The 18,624-nt window shown below is 50.4% G+C and overlaps 1 long non-coding RNA gene across 2 annotated transcripts; it reads left to right on the top strand.

The window, feature by feature from the left end:
- The first annotated feature begins 8,157 nt into the window (after positions 1 to 8,157).
- On the top strand, positions 8,158 to 18,103 carry LOC310901410. 2 transcript variants are annotated; one of them, XR_014585792.1, is made up of 3 exons: positions 8,158 to 8,958; positions 9,924 to 14,834; positions 16,604 to 18,103. It is a non-coding gene; the product is annotated as an uncharacterized lncRNA (long non-coding RNA). The 2 variants fall into 2 exon arrangements; XR_014585793.1 differs by having other exon boundaries at positions 8,158 to 10,248; positions 10,777 to 14,834.
- Positions 18,104 to 18,624: the final 521 nt, after the last annotated feature.

The following is an 18,624-nucleotide window of genomic DNA, read 5'->3' as shown; positions in this document are numbered from 1 at the left end:
GGAGGGAGTCAAACCACTGCCTCTGTGTGCACGGGCTTCAAAGAGCAGCACGGGGTTCCTTGGTTGTGCAAAGCGGCTTCTGAACCCAGGGCATGCCAGGGGTTGTCCACATGGAAAGCACAGCATGCATACGGCGTTTGCTTCTCGGTATTCAAGATGAACTTTCTGAAGGCACCTTGGCACCAACCAGTGGAGGAACAACATCCAGCAGCTGTCTGAGTCAGGATGAGTCCCACTGCTTGGGCAGAGATGGGCTTCCTGTGGAGCTCCTGGCTTTTGTAGGGGCTTTCTCTTACCCATGGGTTGTGTTGGGCTGCTAAGGACAAGTGTCCCCTAGCAGGCCACCACTGCTGGCCATTGGCCATCTGGTCGGCCACACCACCTCTACAAAGAGGAGCTGGATTGCTCTGCGGGGCTGAGAGCTGGGCATGCTGCGAGGATGAATTGCAGGACCCCCAGGTTAACCCCAGCCCCAACTAGGACCGTGGGGTCATTAGATCCAGATCCCGAAACATCGTGAAGGGGAGGCTTTGGTGTCAGGGGAGCTGGGAAGCTTCCTGGGCCCTGGGAGGGAAGAAGGGGGGGGTCTATTCCTTGCTGTGTGCATCCAACTGAGAGGCTTTAATGACTGTCTCCAGCAGTCGGAGCCAAGCTACGCATCTGTGCCACTGCTTTGTCTGGCTTTTGGATCGGAGGACACAGCGAGCAGCACCGGAGGGCCCGCAGGGATTAAAGGAATTATTATTCCCCCCTTTTTCTTTACACATGACAAGGTAGGAGGAAGATACGAAGGAGGCATATTATGACCACAGAAAGGGGCACTCGATCCAAATCCCAGGGAGGAGAAATAAAAATGTGAAGGGATGAATCCAGTAATTGGCACACAGGCGGAGGAAAGGCAGAGTGGAGCAGGCAGAGAGGTTACGTTGCAGAGGTGGGTGGTTCAGAGCATCTTCATAATGCAGTCCAAGCAGGATCCCTCCCTGCAATTGTTTTATTACCATTAATAATTATCTCCATCTAATGCCTTTCCTCTTCCAAGCCCTTTTTAGACACTCATGCACATGGAGCCAACAAAGATGCCACGAGTGCTGGAGGCAGGATCTGGTGAGCACGAGCTCTCTGGAAAAAAATAGAGCTAGAGGGGAAAAAATAGAGAGAACAGGAGAGAGGAGGCCCTTCCATCCCCTCCGTACCCAGCCCTGCCCAAAGAGGCAGACCCACATTTTGGGAGCTGGGGAGCTGCCATGCCACAACAGAGCATCCTCCAGCTCTCCCGATTCCTGAAGGAGGAGAAGGAGAGGGATGAGGAGAAGAAATCAAATCTGAAACAAACAAAAACAAACAAACAAACAAAAAGCTTTTTTTAAAATTGGAAAATAAATAAGAATGCTTTGTTTCAAAAATGGAGCAGCAGGTTTGGGTGGGACACGGAAAACTTTTCCAATGAGGAAGGGAGATGCTGTTATTCAAATAAGACACTGTTTAGTTAATCTTCCCAGCAGGATATCTGGGGGCATAATCTACCCTTCACAGAAATTGTGTGTCCAATGCACCATGACTTTATTGCACAGCTTTGTCCAGCGCTCCCCATGGCAGATTCAGGACTGAACATCCCCCACGGCTCTTCCCTGGGACATCTTGTCCTGCCCAGGGAGAGAAGCTCTCCAGGACTTGCTCATGTTTGCAGCCCCTGCCCTGTGATGGTGTAAGAGCCCCACGCAGGAGGGTTTCACTGACAAAGGGACTGCTCTGGGCTCCCGTTCAACAGGGAGATGAAATAATCCTAATGGCATCATCTCATTTGGCCTTTCTTCTGCTCCAGCTGTTCCTGCTTCTCCTCCGGAGATGCAGCTGCCTTCGTGAGACACTGAATTGGGGGAGGAGAGATTTTGGCTCCTGCCTCCCAGTGCCCCCTGCACTTTCTGTGATGGTGGGGCCGCTCCTGAGGCCGGTAACACGAGCAAGACAAACCTTGGCTGTCCTGTGTGGCCACGTCTGGATTTCAGGGCAGGCTTTCCTGTTTGGACAAACTCACGGCCCGGGGCGAAATTCAAGAAGGTGAAAATCCGCACGCTGCGCATCCAAGAATACATCAAAGCGAGGGAAGCTGGGGCTGCAATTTCCATGCAGTGCTGGGCACGGCCACAGGCCCACCAGCAGCTCCTCGCCTTCATCCCAGCCCTCGTGGCCCCCCACTGCTCGCACCCCATGCTGCCAGGGCTGCAGCCCCACGGCAGAGGCGCAGGAAGGTTGCAGCTATAGGGCAAGCCATGGTTTTCCTGGATTTCCTCCCAGAAGAGGCTGAACTGAGGGCTTGGAGGCGCTAGAACTTAAAAGAGATGTGTGCTGAAGTATGCTGGAGGCACCAGCACAACTAATTGCGGTGTCTCCATGAGTGGTCAGGTTTTACGCTGGGGTGAAAGCAAGCAGGGCTGTGAGCCTACAGCAAAGCCAGCCTGCTGATTTCTCACCTCCTGCCACAGCCTTGGTTTAGGCACGAGTGTTACTCAAATTGCTCCCGATCCACGGAGGAGCGTGAAAACCTGGGATACATTAGAGTTTGTGGGCAAATCTGATCGCCTCTCATTCCTCGTCCTGTTCTGCAGGGAGGTCTCCTTGGTGGGCTCACCCACAGACTGGGGAGGGGAATGAAGCCAGTAACAAAAAGAGGCACTAAAGACTCCTGGTCCCACTCCTGGGCTGCAAGACTTCTCTGGAGCTCGTCCTTTGGAAGCTTCTTGCTGTTTCTAGGGACTAGCTGGAACCCCTGAGGTTGAAGTGAGGAGTTTAACTCAAGCTCACCTGAGGCCGTCACAGGCTACAGGCACTTTCTGGTGCCAGACACAAGAGAAGATGCCCTTGCTTAGCAGCAGAAAGCCAGGAGAAAGCCTGCACGGGGGGCAGGTCACCAGCAAAGCCACCTCCTGTTGCAGAGAAGATGCTTTCCTCTGCATCCTCTACGGAGGCCACATGTCTGGCAGCAGGGTCAGCACCTGCTGTGCCCAGGTTTTCCAAGCAGCTCAGGACTCAGCAGCCACCCTGGGCCTTGTGCTGCTTCCACGTGTCCCAGCAGCCAGGTCCTTCCTTCTTCTGTCCCCAGTCACCTCTCCAGGCAGTGTGAGCCACCGCAGGTGCTCAGCCTCTTCCTCATGCAGAAGTTATGGACTTTCTCCCTAAATCAACATTGTCGTTGAGCTGCCTGTCTCAGAGGATTTCCCCAAATGGCACAAAAACCTGCTGCGACTGGTAGGGCTGCTGAGGCGGGCCTGGCAAATGCACTGAGTACTGGTACAGCACTGTGCTTGGAAAGGATCGAGCAGAAAAGTCTGCTCCCAGGGAAAACAAACAAACAAACAAACCCAAATCCCTCTGATATTTGTGTGTTTCCCAGAAAAATAAATAAATATATAAATAAATAAATGATGTGGGAAAAAAAAAAAAAGCCAGACACTTCCAGTACCACCCTGTCCTTGTGGTGGCTCTTGTTCAGGAGAAGATCTCTCTCTTGAAAATCAGAGAGCCTTCCCAGGCAGTGGGACAGTGACCAGACCCACAGAGCTGGCTCATGATGCACGTCCAGCCCAGCAAGGTCCCTGCATCGCTTGGCGATGCCAGGCAGGAACACCACATGGGTTTGTTGAGCCTCCCGGCATGCCCAGCCTGCCATTCCTGATCAGGTGCTGGTCTGATGGCAAGAGGCCACGTTTCCAGAGGTGCTGAGATACCCTCACCTCTGTGCTCGTGGGCCACCTGCCCCATGGACAGAGGACTGGAAGCCAACAAGAGATGCATTAAGCAATTCCTACCTGTCCTGTTGAGGAGCTGAGCATATAAAGGCTTTGGTAAAAGGCTTCAAATGAGCCCCTGGTCCCAAGAGAGGAGAAGCAGTGTGTTCATATTTGAGAGGGACAGCTGAGATCTGTACCCATCTCCTAAAGAAGTGAAAAGCATTTCATCCCTCACAGTAATCCCCATCATTTCTGGGGAGACTGCATTGCCCTCAAGAGCATCCTTGCTGGGAAAAACATGGTTTCATCAGATTTTGGTACCACAGCTGAAGCGTGGCACTTCCTCACGCAAATTGCTGCAAATGGTGGAGGGATGGACCAGCAAACATGCAGGGTGAAGGAAAAACCTCCCGGGACTGCTGCCTGCTCCCCGCTGCCTGGAGGGGGAAGCGACACAATGGAGAGATTACAATAAGTCCATAAATCAGTGGGGGGAAAGCGGGGAGCATAAACACCGAGATGATCACTGAATACACAGGGAAGTGGACATATAAGCAGAGGCAGAAGGTTTAATAAATACACATTCCTGGGGAAGCTCAGCCTCTGGCGCTGGCAGAAGGTTTTCTGCAGAGCGGAGCCAGTCAGGGGATCGTGCCCCATGGGAAGGGCCAGCAGGCACCCTTCATCACTCACTGGTAGCCTCGGCCGAGCTCCTCACACCCTGTTATTTCTCCCCTGTACCACACAAGCCTGCTCTTCCCACAGCCCTGGGTTTGTCCTGCACCCTGGCAGTGGCTCTTCTTTTGTCTGAGGGGCACAGAGCTCCATGCAAGGAATGGGAGACATCACGGCCATCACAGCAGGGGCAGGTCACAGCCCAGGGCACCCCTAGCAGGAGCCCACAAAGGGGAAGATGGGCCCAGGGGTGCTGGCCCTTGGGGAGCTGCGGTGATGGCCACTGAACAGCTTTGTCCTCAGCCCCCAGGTGGTCTTTGGCCTGACTGTCAGAGGGAAACATGTCCAAAGGTGCCCTGTAGGGTGTGACTTCTGCTTGAAGTCCTTTAGCCCTTTATCCACTTGGGACCAGGTTCACTAGAGCCAGATATGCGGCTAAGCGGCTGGGGACATGGGCAGCGGGGCCAAGCCAAGCCCCAGTGCCCACAGTTGGTGGAAGGATAGCCCCTCCCCGGCCGTGTTCTGCTTGCACAAGCAACACTTATGCAATTAAATTCAAAAAAGCAATAACATCCCCAGCAATAGATCCCGCTCACGATAGCCCAGGGAACAGATAAGGATCCAGGAGATATGTTATTCCTGTTGAAGTCCTGGTCACAGTGACCTCCGTGGATATTTTAAACCAAGCTGTTTTAACTCTGGTTCTTTATTTGTTTGTGCTTCTATCCCCTTTTCAAAGAAAAATGCAAAGACCCTAAGCTCTGCTGTGTATCTCCAGCTCGCTAGGTTTCCTTTTTCATTTAACGAGGCAAAGAGCAGTTCATTAAAAAAAGACCTCCATCTCCCGGCCGACACGCCACCCTCAGCCCAAGCGGCCCTGTGCATGCGGCCGTGTGGGTGCCACATGGGATGGAGAGGCAACGCAAGGCAGAGGCTGCCCTGGCAGGGACCCACGAGTGCCCCTCGGGGCCTGCAGAGCAGGGAAGCCCCCAAAATGGGGAGGAGAAGTGCCAGCAGTGCAACAAAGCCGGCGGGAAGGGAGCTCCCTCATCCTCGGCCTCCTCCCAGGAGAAGAGAAAAGGCACTTTGAGAGGATCTGTTTGCACCACCCAGGGGTCTGGTAAAGAAGTGACAAAGCCGAAGTGAAGCAGGCCTGCGGGAATGAAATCTTCCAGTGCTGCTCCCCTCCAGAGCTGACAAACAAACAAACAGAGACAAAGGGAACCCGGTTGTCTCCCCTCAACCTCCGAAGCGTGGCCACCCCGCGGCACTGGGGCTCTCAGCTCTCACGCTGCACCCCTGGGCAGCCCGGGGAGGGGACCTGTGCCCTCCTGGGCAGGCTTGGTGGCTAGTGGGTGAGCATCCCGGCTAGCAAGAGAGAGGGGCGGGTGGCCTTACAGAGCCCACAGCCCCCTGCAGAGCCCCGTGTCCCTGTCCCCACACACCGGTAATGCAGGGGGCTGCTCCCCAAGCAGCAGGCGTGCACGGCGCCGTTCAAAGCCCCTCCGTGTAATTACAGAGCCGTGGTTTCTGCTGGGCTTCCGCACACTTAATCATCCTTTCTCATCTGCGTTTAATACCGTGAGCGCTGTCAGAGGGCGAAAACACAGCCTTTGCATCCAGAAGGACAAGAGTTCCCTGCAACAGCTGCTATATTTAACAAAAAACACACTGGGTTGCCATGGCAACCCTGCTTTCTAAAAATAGCAGTGCCATATACAGCACAGCCGAGAGCACAGGCAGCGCCGGCGGAAGCTGCTTCAACTGGGAAACACAAGGAGACTTGTATTCCTCCCGGGAACTGGCACCGAGCAAACGATGCGAAATCACCCGGTCCTTTATTAATTAAAGCCTCAATCCAGTGCAGAGGATCCCCGTTTCCCTTGTCTCAAACATCCCTCCGTCCCCTCCTGTGGAGGGGCTAAAGCATGGCCAGGAGGGATGCAGCTGCGTGCTGCCCTGCGCCAGGGTGCTCTCCCTCCTGGCACCCTGATGCCTGTGCTCCGGAGGCCTGCAGAGGCCAGCTGCTTGGGTTTTTGGGGCGGCAGGGGGGGTTTTTGTGCAGTTTTTTGGGGACAGGTTTTTGGGGGTCAGCTCTTTAGGCTCCCCCCCGGCCAGCAGGTCTGTTCTGGTGAGGCTGAGTTGTGAAACCTCGGAGCATCTGGTCCTGCCTTGCTGGCTCTGCATCACCTAGAGCGCGGCTCTCAGAGCCGTGCCCAAGGTGGGCAGGTTTCCAAATGGCTTTCTGACCTCTGCTCCAACATAACCTCTGGGCGTTAAACCAGGCTTGCCCCACGGGACCTTCCTCTTTCTTCTCTGAAATACCGACCCCATCAGCACAGCATTGTTAGCAAAACACGCAACGGGCACCCTCTAGCATGAGCCAGCCCAGCGCCTTCTGAAATCTGATTAGCAAGGCTGAGCAGTCACAGCCTGCTTATGAACAGCAGTTGCTTCCAATTGCAGGCTAAGCCCACAGTCATCTCGCTAATTCTCCTTGACATTTCTTGCTCCAAGTGGAAGGAGCACATTGCCAGCCTGCAGCCCCCCCAGTGCTGTTTCCATGCCTCGCTGCCCCGGCAGGGAGGATCGGCTGCACGCGTGCTGCAGTGCCCCGGCTCTGCTCTCCCCGCGCAGCGCAGGCTTCTAGGAATCCTGGAGCACGGCGGTGGAGTGCCACGTGCTTTCTGGATGATGCACGGCTCTGCTTGACTTCTGCACCCTTCTTTAAAAGGAAGGCATTGGGTAGGGAGGAAGGGCTCTTGAAGAGGAAAATACTTCACGTTGTTGTTAGCAGTGTGTGTGAGTGCTCATTTATTCCCCCCTTAAGAAAAAAAAAAATACAACAACAAAAAAACACACTTTGCCAGACCTGGTGGGAACTTGACTCATTTTAGTGCAAGGTTTCCCCTATCTCATGACTGACACCAGCAGCCTTGGAGGAAAACAAGGAATCCTCCAGTGTGCACTTGTGGGATTACCTGCAGTGGATGGCAGCAGTGCCAGCACTTCTCTGAGAGTTGGTGTGCATTCGGCCTCAGTTTTCTGCCAGTCCTGTGTTTCATAAATTCTCCCCTGAGTGGAATATTTGGAGTTTTCCCAATACTTTTCAAGGATCTTGAAACAGCCAAATTTAGGCTTCCGTATAGAAAAAGGGATTTGGCGTGCCTTGTGATCTCCATGGACCAAGTGGCTGAGCAGGGACCATAGGACACGTACGTGCTGAAACCAACACATAATGGTGAAGTCTTACCACAGGTTGGAATATCATGGAAGATGATGTCATTTGACTTAAAACCTGGCTTTTTCAACAGCCCAGACCTCGAGCCACAAGGTGCAGGTACTCCGGGCAGCTCATGGTGCCCATCAGTCTGATGCTCTTACAAGTGCAGATGTAGCTGTTGTTTCTGCAAAGATAATTAGTCAGGAAGGAGAACAAGGTTTAAGCAACCAGACCTCATCATGTTCACAGGTGAAGCCTGAAGCTGAACCCCAGGGATGGATAACCCTTGCGAAGCCCCTGTAGAGCCACCCTCAGACCTGCGCCTGACCTTCAGTCTTTCTGGTAGAAGACAAGGACATTGTTTTCCCTGGGAAAATCCAGGGTGATAAAACACACATCAGGAGCATCACCTGCCATTTTGGACAGCTTGCCAATGCCACGCCAGGTCCACAGGCCATCTCTGCAGGCTTTCACACAAATTCATCATGCAAAACTAAAACCTCCTCTCTGCACACATGAGCACCAGGCTTTGCCAAATGCATGAATCCACATCCCTGCCGGGCACGTAGGGAGACCGAAGGGGGGAAGTCTGGTGAGCAGCAGGGCTCTCTTGTCTCATTGCATCTCCCAGCCATGATGGACACATCAACGCTGCCTCCCCTTTGGCTCTTGGCAAGGGAACACGTCTCCCCCCCGTCCGCCGTGTCACTGCCTCTGCGTTTGCTGAATGCACTGGCACGACTCGATCACTGCAAACGCTCTGCTACCCCAGACCAGTGTGTTACTGGGCGCACTCTCACTACGCGTGCTCCCAGGGTCTGGTTGCAACCATCCCTGCAGGGAGCTGGCTGCAGGGAGCCGGGGCAGGGGAGCCGGCGGGGGCATCAGCATGGGATCAGCGGTGGCCTCGGGCGAGGACTTTGGGTTTTGTTTGCCTCATCATGCTTCGTCCTGACCCACTTCCTGGCCAATCCCCGCTCCCTGTGAGCTCAGTGCAGAGGGTGTATAAATAATGGATGTTGCTTTGACTCCCCCCACCACCTGCGCTGTCCCACTATCATTTCTGCTCAGTGTCTTTCTGCAGCCTCCCGCAGTCCCTAGGAGCTGAGCACAATCTCCCTTCTCTGTTTTATCTCATACCTGGCATTCATTTACCACTGCCCTGCGTCCTTCCTCTCTGCAATGCCCAGTATGGAGAGGGGTGGCGTTTCTTCAGCTCGCAGGCTGGTAGACACTGAAGACCGCATGCTGGTGGCTGTATCAGCAACACAGCAGCACCTCCTTGCTACTGACAGGGGCAGTAAATTCCCTGGCACTTGCAGTGCACAGGTAAGTCTGTGATGTGTGTGTGATGTGTGAAAGGAAGCACTGGAACGGTGAATATTTCCCAGAATTTGCAAAATTGAAAAGGGTGTGGATGAGATTTAAACTAAATTCCGATGTGACGGCAGGAGACCCAGCTCCCTGGGCTGGGCATGGATGCAGAGCACTGAGCTGGACCAAGTGGATCAAGTGGAGGATGCTTGCTGCTGGGGGCTGATGCTTTTAAAGCAAGGCAGGGAGTTAAGTGCACAGATCCTGTTATTGCTAATGGTGTTTGTGTTTAGAGCTCCCCAGGCGTTGCTTTAGAAACTGCCATGCCCAGGCTGTTAACCCAGTCTCACCTGCTGTTTAGCTTTTGATACTCAGATGCAAAATTGCATTGTGTTTAGATGTGCAGAGCATGTCTTGAAGTGCTTGCCACAAGAGCAGCAATTTTCCTCCTGTGCTCCTGCCGCTTGGCTGTTTGAAACAGAAAGGAGATGGAGCTGCACCACCTCAGAAAAGGTGGGCAAGCAGGCAGCGGTCCCACCTGCTCTCCTTGCTGGGAGGAGATGGGAAAGGGGAACAAGTAGTGGTGCTGAGAGGCCTGATGGGTGGAAATGGGAGCCCCTAAATGCCCAGCTCTTCATCCCCACTCCACTCACCCACGTCTGGCAGCTCAGACCAACCGCTGGACACAGCCACTTCTCAGCACTGGATGCACAAGGCACAGCAACGGCAGAAGTGTCGTGGACAAAGCTTAGTTCCTCAAGGCCCTCCAGTGTCTCACCTCACCAGCAGAAAGAGCAGAGATGAGCCATGGCTTCCTGCTGGATGCAGGAGGAATTTCTTACACAGACTTGTGTTAATGAGAAAAGCCTGGTTTCCCTGCTGCTGGCACAGCAGCGTCCCCCTGTGGGACCTTTCCCTCCAAGGGTCTTTCTCAAAAGAGGTGAACTGCAGATTTCATGGGGGCATCCTTCGTTCCCCAGGAGGATTTCCATCACCCTGTGAGGCTGGATTGCACGTGTATGAGATGGCAGCCTTCTGGAAGCTGCAGGTACAGGCTCCCTCAAGCAGTGCTCACCATCAGGTGGGTGCTTTCACAGGGAAACCCAAGTCCTGATGGAGCTGTCCCAGCCTCAACCTGTTGACATCAACCACAGGTGTGCGACAATCCTGCACAGGCCTACAAAGCTTCATCTTTATGGACTGATAAAGTATTTGGTCAACACGTGAACTGTGCTGCGAGGGTTCAGTGCAACAGAGATCATGAACAGTGCTCAAGATTTGCACAGATGAGGCAGAATAAACACGGTAAGTTGCTTAATTTTCATGTGGATCCGGAGGGATTTATCTCCTGGGCTCAGCTGGGACACTCTGTGGGCAGCACAGTCCCAGTCCCAAAGAGGCAAGGAGAAGCATCCCAGCAGGCATGTCTCCCAGAGCAGTGAGTTGTCGCTGACCCACCATCCAGCTCACCAGATGACTGCGTGACATTGCCAGAGCCACCACGGCTCCCTCGTCCCGCTGCTGGCCACTGGAAAGCAGCTGGGCTCTGCCTGGCCACCAGCAAGTCTCCATGCAGCAGCAGCAGTGGGGGCAGGGGGCAAATGTTCACCATCTTCCTGGGGGTCTGGGCAGCTTGGGTGTTGGAAAAAGAGAGCGATTGTAAACCAGAGCCACCTCCCTTGCTTTGGCCAAGGGATGGTCCCAGGCAGCACAGTTGGTGCGTTTGTAATAAATCTGACCTGCTCTGTGCTTGCCAGCATACCCTGTGATGAACAAGCCCACTTCTGGCAGGCAGAAATGAGAAATATCTCAGCAAGACTTGTGTTTCATTAGGAGTCTACGGGAAGCCCATGTTACAAGCCAAAGGACACGCTGGTGCATCCAGCCTGCTGGAAATGATCTGACCCCGTCAATGACAGAGATCATCTGCATGCTCAGCATAGCTGCTCTCTGAAAGGAGGGTCCGCTTGCAGAGACAGCATCTTCTGATACAAATCTGGCCAAGTTTCTTCTTTCCAGGAGTTAAAGAAAAATAGAACATGATTTAACAAGCCTTCTCGTTGGCAGGAATGTCCTCTAAAATAAGAGCAGACGCTTGCTTTTCCTTGTCCCTTGCTTTGCATGCACTTGTATTTCTAAGATGATTTTTCTTCAGGTTATATTAACACTTTCTGGGGCAGAAGCAAGCCAGAGAACCCACACAAGCCAAAACTTGCTATGCTGGGTGCTTCTCAAGCATCTCAGAGCACAGCTCCATTGCGTAAGTAGTGCAAGAGAATTTTGTGAGCTATGGTAAATCCTCTTTAGAGGGCCCAGCAAGCACAGGTCACCACTCAGCACAGAGAAGGGGCATTGCTGTTTCAGTGCAAGGCAGTGGGTGAGCAGCAACCATGCACTAGGTCTGCCACCAAGGACCAAAACCGAGCCCATCAGCCCTAAAACTCAGGTTTGGGGACATGGCAGAAGGGAGCATCCCACATGGGAGCCCTGAGAGGGGTCCAGCGGGGTGAGAAGCACAAGCTACGAACACAGCCAAGCACTGCAGCGGCCTTGTAGAACACAAAACCTGTGTCCTCAGCCTCGGCCAAACAGGGATTTTGACAATATCCCTTTTTTAATTTTGTGTTTGCAGATTTTCCACTGAGGAATTCCTTGTTTAAGACAGATTTTGGTGGGACAGAAACAAAAAAACAAAAAACAAACAAAAACAAACAAACAAACAAAAAAAAACAAACAAACAAACAAACAAAAACTTTTCCAGTCCACTTAGGTCGAAGGCCCTAAGACCAAACCTGGTCGCCAGAGTGGAGCCAAACCAAAACAGATCTGGCACACAGGTGCCCTGTGACCTCTCCCTCTGGCCTTTTCTTGAACACAGCCTGGTAAAACCACCCTGAGTTTTGCCTTGGGTTTAATTCTTTGCTCCAAGCAGGGTCTGTCTTCGGGAGGCAGGAATTAAGTAGCACAGCTTTTCCAAAATAAACGGCTCCACAATTGCTTTTCCATAACAAGGAGGTTGTTTTCTTAGGGCAAACCATTTTTTATTCTTGCGGAAAGTGTCGGCAGGAGGAATAGCCAGAGAAAACCTGGCTATGCTACTATTCTGGAGCTATTATCATCAGGTAGAAAAGCCAATGAGTTTCCCCTCTGCAGTGTTTGTGGCCAAGCCAAGCTGGCAAATGGGAATGACCCGCTCCTTAACTCTTCCTTGGCTCAGTGGAGGATGTCAGAGTCGGGGTTCCCAATAAATACCCGTGGCTTGAGCTGGGGGTGTGGGGAGAACACTCTGTCTCCAAACCAAAAGGGCAAAGAAAACATGGAGCTGCTCCAGCGAGGGAGAAACGTCTGTAATTAATGTAGTGGGAAAATTACACGTTTATATAGCCCCCCCAAACACAATAGCAGACATCCATTTCCTGCAGGGCTGTGGACGCTTGCCAGACCGCAAATAAATCACAAAAACACAAAGCCAACAAGGAGGAAAAGAAAGAGGAATTATCACATAGGATGCAGCAGCCTTTGTACCAGGAAAATAATCAGTGTCTCCACCAGACATGTATTGTTTATCAATAATATTCTCTAACACTCCCGCCATTTGAACCTCATCAGGGAAGTGGTGCTCAGACTGCATGATGGAGGTCTCCTTGGATCCTGCAGGCTCCAAACGCACAACAGAGAGGTAGCCTGGGAGATGTACTGACCTGCCCAGGAGGCGTTTGTGGGACCAGAATGAAAAAAAAATCCAAAGCAAGCACAACACAATAAACTTGATATTAAATAGACTTTGGCATGGGGAAAAAAATTATGAATAAACCAAAGCTTCCTGCTTTCCTCTAGGGAGAGGGTGCCTGGTGTGCAGGGACGGAGGCACGCAATGGTCTGGCAGCACCTCCACTGGTGCTGGAGATACAAAATTAAAGAACAGACAGTTTTAATGAGGACTTGCAGTCCTACTCCCATACATTTCCCTCCCCTCGTCTTTCCCCATAGAGGCTTTATGCCACAAACACCAACTTCACAGCATGTTCAGGTCAATGAGAGCCTCTCCATTGACTTTCAGCTGCCTTTGGCTCAGGCACTGGGATCACGGCACCAGTTTTATGACTTCCTCTGTGGCTTATGAATTTGGGCTTTATCAGCAACAGGAGACTGGAGGAGAAGGCCCATTAGAGGATTTCAGGAGGGCAGTTCCTGTTTTCTCCTTAGCCCGGGGCTGCGTTAAATGAATTGAGGGCCTGTTCCATACTTTCCAGCATATATTTTGGAGACAGCAATGCCGGTAAATGCGTGAATGCATGAGCACTCCTAAGTGTTTTTTTTTCCTACCTCTACTCTGTGTGTTTTAGGGTGAGCGCTGCTGGCCAGACTCCTGACGGAGACCATGCAGGGCACTGGGAGCTCTGGCAAGCAGGGTCCCACCATGCAGGTGCCTGTGCCTAGCCCAGGTGGCCAGGACTCAGGTGTCCTCCACAGCACAGTACTGCGTGTTGAGTGGCTTCCTCCAAGCCCAGGGGCAGCACCTGATTTTGTGCAAGCTCCATGAGAGGGTCTGCAATATGTTTTACTGAAGCAAGATTTAGGTTGAAGATCTTTAGGAGGCACCCAAACCCATCCCCTATTGCTCATGTGGAAGCATCCCCATCACCTTTACGTGCTAAAGGAACATTCAAATGTGGTCTGTCAGGCTGCAGTTGGTTTATCTCACTGAGCATTCTTATTTTCCTGCCTTGCCACCAGAGGTTCATCAGAACCAGAGGACTCAAGACCTGGAACAGCTTAGATTAAATTCCTAACCCATTCCTGGCTCACCAGCCCCAAAACCTCACACTTCTTGCTCTTATTCTCCCGTTCCTGGGAGGGAGGGAGGAAACACAGCCAGTATTTAGCAGTATCAGGGGACCAAGCAAAATGCTTTGCCACACCTAAGGCATTTAAGCTTTTTCTTTCTTCTCTTGGACCGCTAAAATAAATAAATAAATAAATAAATATTTTTAAAAGTGAAATTGGGTATATTGACACACACACAAAAGTGAAACATTTTTTTTAGGAGAAAATCGTATTTCTCTAGCTGATTATTGGCTGCCATTCAGGACATAGGGAGAACAGCAGCCATTAATGTCTGACTGTTCTTCAGTGATTGGGCTTTTGTGTTTTGAACAACATATTTAACTCTGATAAAGGTATTAGTGCATTTCTTGGACAGAATAATAAATTATTAAATGCAAAGCCCTCTATTTATGCACTTCAATGCTGAGAACTTAAATGCAAAGCATTAAAGCATCCAAACTCTCCAGGTCCCCACAGCAGCTCTTTCTGTGCTAGACAAAAGAAGTACTTGCACTGGTCTGGCTGTATGTGAGGGGTGCACATTTCGGGGCCTAAGGCAGGAATGGATGCTTCCTGGGTATTTGCTCCAGCAGTAATATCCTCCGCACCGAGTACATAGCAAGCTCCCTCTTGAGCTCATTATGACTAAGTGGCACACAGGAACCGATAAGCACATTCAGGATAAACACATCTGGAAGCGGGTTGCAAGCTACAAAGAAATGCTTATTGACACACTTTTCAGGGTAAAAGTGGAGCAAAACTAAAATATGGCAAGCACAATTTAAAGTTTTATGTTTTTGGAAAAAAGAAAAAAAAAAGAAAAAAGAAAAAAAGAAAGCCTTCCTCAAACCAGAGGATTCAAAGCAGCTTTGACATTTTCCAAGCAACAGAATAATTTTATTGTTTGTTTGTTTTGTGTTTCCATTTTCTTTCAAGCAATATTGTCCCTATTCAGGCTTTTGGCTTGTGGAAAAACTTCATTTCTAAACTGGAATGAAAGACAGAGATTTTCACAGCAACAACCCCAGCCTCACTGTTCCCCCCTGAATCCACGCCACAACCAGGTGGGTTTTTGAGGGGTTTGGCAGGGCATAGCTCACAGGGTACAGCATCCCTCGGGGCCACCTACATTATCTTTTTGAAAAGACCCCAACCTGTCCAACTTGGTGCATGTCCGGTAAATGTGCTGGACCACAGCTGGAGGCCAAATCATCCAAGCCAAGAGGGGAAAGGCTGATCCATCCCTGGCACTGGGGCCCACCCCAGGAGAAGGGAAATGCCCAGGGAAATGCCTGGGCATCCTTCTTCAATGGCCGGGGGGGCAAGGGGGAGAGTGCCACCCATCCCGGATGCCACCCATCGGGGTTCCTCCTTTATCCAAAACACACACAAAAAAACCTCATCCCATGTCTGTAAATCTCCAGACAAGCAATGTGCTACCAGTCCTGAAGCATGCTGCAGCCCCCACAACTATGTGGACTCAGATTAAAGGGTGTCTTTAAAGATGTAACAGGATGTTCCAGAGTCAGAAAGCACTTGGCAGTTCAGGCAACAGTTGTTAAAGCCTTGTGTCCTTGTTAAGTGTCGATATATTGAGGGGGAGAACTTCAGCAAGGTACAGCTCCAGCAACAGGCAGCTTGCTTAAGGCAATGTGACCCTAGAGAAGTGCACAAGGTGGCACTTGTACGCATGACATCCAGGGCATAAAACTAATAAAATAACACTCAGGGTGGGTCCTGAGCTGGGTGGAGAACAAGAAATAGGAGGTGTGCAGAGAGGAGAAAGCTAGGTTAGTCGGTCCACACAGGCAGCAGGACCTGGTGATCCTGAAGGTCTTTTTAACCTGGAGGATTCCGTAGTTCTGTGTGGAGAACTTGGAGTGAGGAGTTTCAAAGTAGGATGGAATCCATCAAAGCCAAGGGTTGGCAGCAAAATACTGTTTTGCTTTCGGGTGCCAGGCCAAAAGGCACTAGGCAAAAACAAACAAACAAACAAAAAAACCAAAAACAAAAACAAAACAAAACAAAAAAAGGTTGTTGGGTCAGAAAATGGGCTCCCATGCACACATCTGGCAGGGCAGGGGATGTGGGATGCTGCTCCCATCAGAGGTGCAGGCACAGATCATACCATGGAGCAGAGGCTGAACCCTGAAAAGCCAACAGAGATGGGGACAACACTGGTCCTATGATGAGCGTGTGAGGGAACTGGGGTGGTTTAGTCTGGAGAAGAGGAGGCTCAGGGGATACCTTATTGGTCTCTACAACTGCCTGAAAGGAAGGTGTGGGAAGCTGGGGGTCGGCCTCTTCTCATGGGTAACTAGTGATAAGACCAGAGGGAACAGCCTGAAGTTGTGCCAGGGGAGGTTCAGGCTGGAAATGAGGAGACATTTCTTCTCAGAAAGAGCAGTCAGGCACTGGAACAGGTTGCCCAGGGAGGTGGTGGAGTAACTGCCCCCGGGGTGTTTAACGAGAGGTTGGACGTGGTGCTTGGGGACATGGATTTCAGCCCTCCAACCCAGGCTGAGCTGCATCTGAAGACTTCCACCTACAGTGTCAAAAGAGGGCCTTTTCCCCTTCAGTTCTATAAAAAGGAAGAAAAAGCCTGCACAAAATTATTTTAGGCTAACCCTAAAGTGAAAGTTCATTGTCTTTAGCTAGACTTCAAAAACAAAGTCTCTGACCTGAAATGTTTAATTTGACCTAAATTCTTTTACTTTGCTTTTGGTTTCTGGGATACATTAAGGAAATGGGCCAGTTTTAAAATACAACAATAGTTTAACTCAGGCTTTTTTTTACAGTCACCTGTTTTTTCTTTATTTTTTTTTTTTTACAGATCTCTGACAGATCTCACTGAACCCCTGGTTTGAATGCTAAAGAAGTTCAAGGATGGCCCAAAATCCCCAAATAGCATGTTCTGGGATGACCTGAAGAAAAAAAATAATGGTCTGGTGCACTTTGGAGGGTTTGGTTGGTTGGTTGATTGTCGGGTTTTTGGTTTGTTTTGGTTTTTGTTGGTTGCAAAATATTTAACAAGGGAAAGAACCATCTTTCCAATTAAGTCATTTGAGAAAATGCAGTGCTTACTCAGTCAGATGGCTGTTTTTAACAACAGCATCTTTCTAGGTTTTAAGATCTGTCAGGACCAGGGTAGAAACAACCATTTCCCTTCATGCCAAGTGCCCTTGAGTTGTAGAACCACTGCTTCTAACCTCGTTTATGAATAATAATGCTAGTTGCACTGTGTTTTCCTTTGCTTTCGTGGTTTATCCACTTGGGAATCAGATTATTGCCTCATAAAACAGTGCAAGGCTACTATTAGCCTGTAATTGATACATTAAAAAATAGGTAGAGGATATCTATGGAAAGTAACTGCTCTGCATAGGGCACTCAGTACTTTATAAGCCTAAATAACTCTACTATACCACACAAACACCTTTGCTTTTGGCACTACAGAAAGCCAAGATCAAATCAGCAGAAAGCAAGATACAGAAGGAGAAGCAATCAAACCTCAGAGATGCTCCACACTGATATCCAGAAACGACAGCCTCTCATTTCTCTGTTTGACTGTGGCTGCCCCCCTGAGTTGCCCTATCCCTGTCACAGCCACCACATCTGAAAACAGCTGAGCCAAAGACGTGAAGAGGAGGTTTGAAACTAAGATCAGCTCAAAATGCAAAGCACAAGTGCAGGAAACACATTTCACCTACGTCTGGGACATTCAGAAGGCCCCTGGGTATCTCCTGGCCATCTCCGAGTGCAGGTTGTGCATCCCCTGCAGGCTCCTTGGAGCAGCATATGGGTTCCAGCTGAACGTCTCAGAAGAGCAGCTTTTCACTCAGGGTATCTGCTCCCTTATAAAACTTCACTCTTAGCCCTGCCCCCAGCCATGTTTCTAGCTAGAAATTCAGTGCAGGTAGGAGAGGAAGTAAGATGCAACATTTCAGCCCTCTTCACAAGCTCCTCAGGGCTTGCAGTGGACATTTCAATTGGCATGGGATATGACTTGCTCTTGCTAACAGCTCCAAAGCTCTTGGAAAGCACCTGCCTCACCAGCACTGTGTGCCCTTATGCCCATGATGGTGCACAGAAATAAAAGTTGCAGGTTTTCTTTTCCTTCTTCTATTAGGTTCTTCTCAGTCCAGTTCCTCTGAACTCCAGGGGCTTCTCTCCAAAGAGAAAGTGTTTTTCATTAAAAAAAAGGTGGGCAGCAAGAGACAAAGGACAAGGAGAGAGCAGCCTACTTTTTCCATACATCTGGGGAGGGAGTGAACGGATGTAAAACACCAGCATTGTTTGGAACGAAACAGATCATTTGCAGACGTATATCAAATTGATATCAAATTGATTTCACTTGGGAAAAAAAAAAAAAGAAGCTGTTAGGACAAATTAAAAGAGTCACAGCATTGTGCTGCTTTCTAGATAAAAAGCCTTTGGTTATTTTATCCTGTTCTTTTGGAGGTTTCCTTACTATTGCATTTAGCTGCCCACTTTGAAATTTTAACCAGTTTCAAAGGAAAACCAAGTCTCAGGATGAATTTGCAAGGCTGGCACCAGGCTTGTCTTGTCCTTTGAGCACATCGTTAAAAAGTGAATGTCCTTGTGCCTTGCAGTGCTGCTGGGGAGGTCATTTTCAGATGATAACCCTGTTAGGAAACCACATTTCATGATGGGTGGAACAAGGGTTGGCAGAATCCACTTGGAAATCAGGGGACTGCACAGCTCATCTTTAAAAAAAAAAAAAAAAAAACCTTACATATCTGGGTTTGAGGCAGGTGACAGTAATAAGCAGCGATAAATGAACATCAGTCTGTTCACAGAAGATTTCTCGTCTTGGCCATGTGCCAGGTGCACTGC

This window comes from Anser anser, assembly GCF_964211835.1.
Source record: "Anser anser genome assembly, chromosome: 6".
NCBI classification, from domain to species: domain Eukaryota; kingdom Metazoa; phylum Chordata; class Aves; order Anseriformes; family Anatidae; genus Anser; species Anser anser.
This window is presented reverse-complemented; position numbering and strand designations above follow the sequence as displayed.